The sequence below is a fragment of the Lepisma saccharinum genome, chromosome 10 (genome assembly GCF_977018435.1).
Source record: "Lepisma saccharinum chromosome 10, izLepSacc3.1, whole genome shotgun sequence".
NCBI classification, from domain to species: domain Eukaryota; kingdom Metazoa; phylum Arthropoda; class Insecta; order Zygentoma; family Lepismatidae; genus Lepisma; species Lepisma saccharinum.
The window spans coordinates 16,065,048-16,072,061 of NC_139238.1; positions in this window are offsets into that span (position 1 = coordinate 16,065,048).

The following is a 7,014-nucleotide window of genomic DNA, read 5'->3' on the forward strand; positions in this document are numbered from 1 at the left end:
GTAAATATCACAAAATAAATCACATGTGTGTGTATGTATGACTGTAAATTAATGAGTTTTTTAAAAATTTTCAGATCTCTGTGGAATGTGAATAATTTCCGGGTTCGAACCCCAGCCTTGGCATGGGTGTTCTTTGTGTGTCCATTCATCAGTTTTATCATATCACCACTCATTGTCGCAGTCGCGATTAGCTAAAAGTGGCAGAAAAGCGAAGCTAAATAACAAAAAGCAAATCAAAAGTAGATTTTGTAATAGTGGGCTTTACATTAAGAAGTTATGTTTTATAGCATATTTTAGTAAAAACCTTTAGGAAGCGATGAAGCATTTTTGATTTAGGCCGGTTTTTAATAATAAACAGTCTATTTTCCTCGAACCTTTACAAGTACAAAAGCTTGTAATTTTTTTTTTGTCAAACCTCCATTTACAGTCATCGACAATAGAAATGGGACACCTACATCGTAAAATATTATCTACCCTGCAAGCGTTATGTGTGTGGCCTAACTGTACGGCGGTGGTAGAATTTGCCATTGGAAATTTTCTATTACTTATCGCCGTATAGTTATGAAACACACACAACGCTTGCAGGGAAGCAAGTATTTCAGCATATATATGTCCCATTTGTATTGCCAGTGAATTGAGTCTATCAAGGAGTGACATGAATTTAACATCACAATTTGATTTCAGTGATTCCGGTACATTAAATCTTAATGGAGATAATACAAATATTAATCCTAAAACATTATCTAATGTAGATAGTGTTGTCTTAAATATGAGCGTTAAGTCAAAAAGTAAATGCACTCAATTTTTTTTATTTTTCACAACAACAATAGAATACTTACATTGACATCATTTTTCAACATAGTCACCCTGCACTTCAATACACTTGGTCCAAAGTTCCACAAGTTTTCCGATACCGTGAGAAAAAAAGGTTTCCGGTTGAGCAGCAAGCCCCACGTATGCACCATTTCCTTCACCTGTTGATCTGTGGCGAATCGACGACCTCTTAAAGTATCTTTAAGTGAACCAAACAGATGGCAATCCGACGGGGCGAGATCGGGACTGTATGCAGAATGCTCCAACACCTCAAACCCAGATTCTGAATAGTTTGAACGTTGTGGACGGCGGTATGGGGACGCGCGTTGTCATGCAACAAAAGAACACCTTCCGACAATCGACCTCGTCGTTTGTTTCGAATTGCAGGCTTCAACCTGCTGGAAATCTACTCAATCAAACAAAGTAACGAAGGAGTATCGCTACAAGTATCCATTTCTTAGCTCCACTCACTTGTAGTACCATCGGCCGCTTTCAATGTTGTGATCAGTAGTGGATGTGACTGGACGTCCTGCTCTTTCCTCGTCCCTCACGCTTGTTCGACCTCTTTTTGAACTTTTCAATCCACTAGTAAACACTTCGCCGCGGTAAAACATTGTCACCGTATTGTGCTGAAAGTCTTCTATGGATTTCAGCCCCTGGTACACCTTCAGACCACAAAAAACGGATTACGGAACGCTGTTCTTCTGTGGTGCACACGGACAGTGGCGCAGCCATGTTTACTTCGCAACAGTGCAGAGCGAACTGAAGCGATGACGCTGTAACCTGCCACAAGCAAAGACAATGGTGGCATCTATCGGCTTGCGAGTGCAGAAAGCTGTACAGCCAACCTACAGACGAAAAAAAAAGTGTATTTACTTCTTGACTTACCCTCGTATAAACAACGACTATCACCACCATAAACATTGCATATGGGACTGCACTTCTGGGAGAACATGACAGCTCTTCGGGGTCGGCCGACCACAGATCAAGAACGCTACAATAGAAGTGTTTTAACACCTGTTGTTACTGTGAAAAATGCCATTTCTGTAAGACCTTAAATAGGGGTGGCATTGTATCTACAAAGACGGATTCACTTTTACGAGGATTTCTTTAACTTGTCTGTGAACTTGTTCAGCAAGAAAACTCAAATCCCTACGTCACTTCACTCTAGATTTCCCTATTGATTAAAACACTACCTACTCTGTCCACTTTCCTGCGCGTCCTTTCACATCCGTTTAGCTGTTCACAATCGCTTTAAAATTTAAGAACATTGGCCTCCCCCGTTCCCTTAGGTCTCCTATCTATTCATTAAACTTTGCTCCTGCACGCTGAGCTAACTGGATCAAGCTCAGTGCGTAATATACGGGCGAGGCATTTGCGAACCCCGAAATGAAAAGAATGTATAATGATGGCGAGAGAATTTAATTAACTCTTCCTCCGTCGCGAGAAAGAAGAAATAAGACCAGAGATTGTCTGGTAAAGGACGAGAGTTTCGAAGCGCGAGCAAATTTCCCTGGCTAGATATCCCTCGGAGGCGATGCCGGCAGAAGCGGAAATGACAAATGAACACAGAAAATCTCGACGTTTCTACCATATCAAGCGTATCTGCAGATGCTTCACTTATGCGTTTCTTTTGGTGCGAGCTAATGCTGCGCCATCTGTGAGCCGGGCCGAAGATGTTATTCAGAAAGAAAAAGGTACAAGGGGAGACGGAAAAGAGAAGGGGAAAAAAAGGAGGACGGGTAACCAGAGAAGGGGTGTCTCATACTCCAAATTGCCATAGTAAATATTGCATCGGACTCCATAGTTTAGCAGCGTGGCCTACTGGGAAATCAAGGCCTGGACGTCAACAGGCCCGGCTGCTTCTTCCGACAAATGACATCCATTAGGCCGAACGCTAGCGCCGCCGATGTTTCAAGCGCGTAGATGGCGCAACTGGGGAAGAAAGCGGGGCAGCAGCTGGCTTGCGGATCTAACCAGGACGAATAGGCTGCTAATCCGGTCTGTCTTGGCAGACGTCCTCTTCTTGCAAGACAAGATCAGACATTTTGCAAAAGGACACCTGCTGTACGCCAAAGGAGACGTTGAACATAATAACAAGGAAAAAAAGAAAGGATGCTGAAAGAATCGAAGACGAAAGAATAAAGATGATGCGGCATTCTCTGACGCGTTGTTATGAAACTATTTTAAATATTAGTTTGAAACATGGACATCCGATATGCCTCCAACCCTGGAAAATGAATGTCAACAAAACTATCACATAATTTCATTTCAATCACAGTCATTCATTATTATTAGGTCTCGGAAGTTGAAGACCTATAAAGTGCCAAAAAAAGACCTAAAAACGGAAAAAATGACGTCAAATGTGATCCAAATTAATTAATAACTTTAGTTCTAATTACATATTTAATGAATATGTGTGGCACCTCCTTATCTCACTTGAGATCTTTTCAGGTGCGTGCTGTCTGGTCGTATACACCGTGCTGAAAGCTTCAAAACAAGAAAAAGTTGCCACTTACACCTTCCAGACAAGTTACGGTTAAAGGATATTGTACCGTACCTGCTTCAGTCATCCAAAAATGTTTTTCTCTCGTTTCAGGGATGGTTCAAATATATTTATTTATTCTTTTTTTGTTTATTTACTACAGAAAGGATGTTTAAGAGGTGATGAACTGATGATGATTCGAATTGAGAATTGGCAGTAAAAACGTAGTCGAAAGAAGGTGAAGTTGCAAAAAGAAGCCGTTAAGACCTAAAAAAAAGGCTAAAAAAGGACCAATAAGCCAAAAAACGCCGAAAAAGGACAAATAAAACCCACCTTTTTCTGGCCTACAATGACCCAAAATGAACATATATTATGTTGGGCCTCGTCTTTGGACACTAGGAAAAGAAAGGATTTTTCCTCAACTTCCGAGCCCAAATTATTATTATTATTATTGTAAGAGCGTTCCAGGAATATGATAGCTTCAAACCGAGGGAGTGTTTTTTGTTTTTATTAGGGTAACACTATTATTGAGAAAAATATACCTTTTTGTCCCCCCGAAAAAAGTGCCTTACTTACCCCCGTCTTTGAAAAATTCCTGCGGATGTCCATGGTTTGAAATATCTATTTTCAAACCCGCACAGTGGCGGAAATTAGGGAGGGCGATGGAGGCAGTTGCCCCTCACTTTTCGCCACTTTTGCCTCCGCAATATGCTAAACCTTATCTACAAAGGGAAATATACTGTCTTTGCCCCACAGTTTTGGCAACTTACCCCCCGGTTATGGAACCCAATTGCCGCCACTGAACCCACACATGCGTGAAAATGGTTTGTCTTACCATTGCATTCACAATCACCATCTTCATTATGACAGTATTTTGTTAAATACAAAATTAGATACGGACTCAAAATATTAAAAGTGTTCATATTTATCAGCCATGAGCGTCGTAGAAATTTTTGTAGGGTGGTCAAACTGTTAATGTAAAATTCAACAGTAGAAATAACAATAATTGTTATAATCTAATCACAATAAACCATTATTTTAATAAATGGATGAAGGAACAATCATAAATCATAAACATGTATGAACGACATAACATGTCTCACACAGGATTATATTGGCCGTGAGTCCAGACGCCATTGGCCTGCAACATTGGTTACCGAGGCGTACTACGTGGAAGAGAGGCAGACTTGTGGGTACTTTCAGCGAAGGCCACCACGGAGACGCCTGGAGCGTCGAATATGTTTGAAACAGGATTCTTTTGGAATTCTTTCCTAACGTATGCCTTACCTCATCGTAGATAATTATCACAGATTCTGCCGGGTACTTTTTTAATATAAGATTCCAAAACTACTATTCTTGGTATGGCTGCATTTTTTAAAAAAAAAATTTCAAATTATATGCTATACTCGTCTAAGGTCTAAGACGTCACGGTTTGGGCTCGGACGAGCTAGTTCGAGTCCCCTGGGAGGAGGGGAGCGTAACAACTTTACTCCTGAGATTTCGGCCTACGTATGGGACCGGTGACCACTGACCATCATGAGGAAATTTGGGAGCTACAAATGAGTAGCATAACCTGGTCATAGAAAACCTATATCGACTTGAGTTTCGTCGTGCTGACTACACGTCACCCCTTAACTGGTTGGATGATCCGCCTCTGCTGAGGCATGTGGGAGTGAGGCCGCCAGTTGGTATGTAGGACTTAGCCCTCAAGGGCTGTTGCGCCACGGGTCATGTTATCTGCTTATTGATTCACTTCTATTATAGAATGCTCGGAAGCCCATATAAAGTTCGTATCATATCCCAGTACCTTTAATTCTTGTGTGGCATGACAACTATAAAAACTGTAACGAATTTAATACAGAGGTTGAATCAGTTGAAATTAAAACAGATTTCATTAAGTCAATTGGAAATTTTATAGAGCATATTTTTTGGGATATTATTGCATTTTTATAGAGCATATTTTATTATGCATTAAAATCCTAGCCCTACTAATTAAAATGAGCATAAATGTCAGCAAAATAATTTATTTCTGCCACAGGAACATGTCTTCCTCTGGACGCCATGTGGAAACTTTATGTAAATAAAACACTGCTACTGACGCTTTCGCCTATACTATATCCCGGGAATCTCTGGAGCAAGGTCGCGTATAAAGGTAAAGAAGAGGAGAAAGTGAGAGGGCGTAGCAAAGCTGCTGCAAAGACTCGTAACTTCAGTCGCTTTCCTCCTCCACGCAATCCCATTTTCTCGCACGTGTTCATTGACAGAGACCTCTCGAGTCATTACTTTCGCAGTGATTTTCTTTCGATCGCTCGCTCCCGGGATAGAGTATAGGGCGTTCCGTAAGTCGGTAAAATAACTGGTTTCACCAGGTTCACGAGATCAGTTATTTTCCATACATTGGATTGATTTTGCTTATTTTACTTTACTTTTCTACCGCTTTTCCTTAATCGCGAAGATGAGGGTGAGCGAACACATGATGACATTGATGAGGAGACATTCACAAAGAACATCCATGTCTAGGGCGGGATTCGAACCCGGGACCCCTAGCGTCGTAACGCGCTGTGCACTTATTTTCATTGTATCCTTCGTGCGTTTCGTTTCTGTCGCATCGTCGCATCTGTCGCAACCTATGGGGCGCGACCCACTGCCGGGTCCCGCAAGGGTGTATGGTGGGTCGCGAAGTCTGTGTCGAAAATTTATTTACTCTGTTTAAAAAACATATTACATTTAAATTACTAAGATATATTGCTTTAACAATTTAAATTCAACCTGTGTTGTACATAGTAGGTACTCTACATTTCTGTTATTTTGCACTCTACCTTTGCTTTATACCGGCATCACTCTGATCTTTAACTTAAGGGAATCAGATATCTGCCTTTTCCGTTTTGGCATTCCAGAAAAAAATCAGTTTGTGGTCAGAGTATGTATAAAAAATGGTAACTTTTCTGCCTTTCCAGACCTGAGAATCTTTTGTAAATGAGAATGACCTTTCCTTACCTAGTGAGTTTTGCGATTCTGTACTATATCTTCTCTCTGCTATCGGTAACGAGATCGAAAATTACCTTCCAGAAAGTTACAGTGAATTCAATTGGATTTAAGACCCATTCTCGTATTTTGAAAGTTCAAAAGTTAAACTAAGAGAACAACTGTATGATATCAGCTGTGATTCTGGCATTAAAACTAAAGTTTTAGATTAAGACTTAAACAAAGTTTGGATATCTTTAATTGGTGAGTATCCTGGAGTTTCGGATGAGGCATTAAAGTTGCCCATACCGTTCTCAAGCTCATATTTGTGTGAAAAGGGATTTTCATCTCTGATTCAGGTGAAAAGCAAGTATAGAAATAGACTTGCCGCGCACTCAGATTTCCGACTTAAGTTAACCACCATTGAACTCAACATACCCCCAGCTTATATAGAAAAGGCAGCCCCAACCGTTACATTAGTTCGGTGAGTAAAAAAAAAGTTTTCAGTTTCTGCATGTGTGTTTACTTACATGTTAGACTTACATATTTACTTTTCTAGAATGATGTATATGTAATTTGTTTAAGCAAGCATAAAAGGCGCCCATGCCAATGGGTCCCATCCCATGAAGTGTAATATCCTTCAAGGTGTGTACAGGCCCGTCCTAGAATTGATCTCCAGGGGAAGGGGGGCTCACAGGTTATCGGGGGGGCTTTGTAAACAAAGTCCATTTTTCAATAGTTTAACAGTGTTA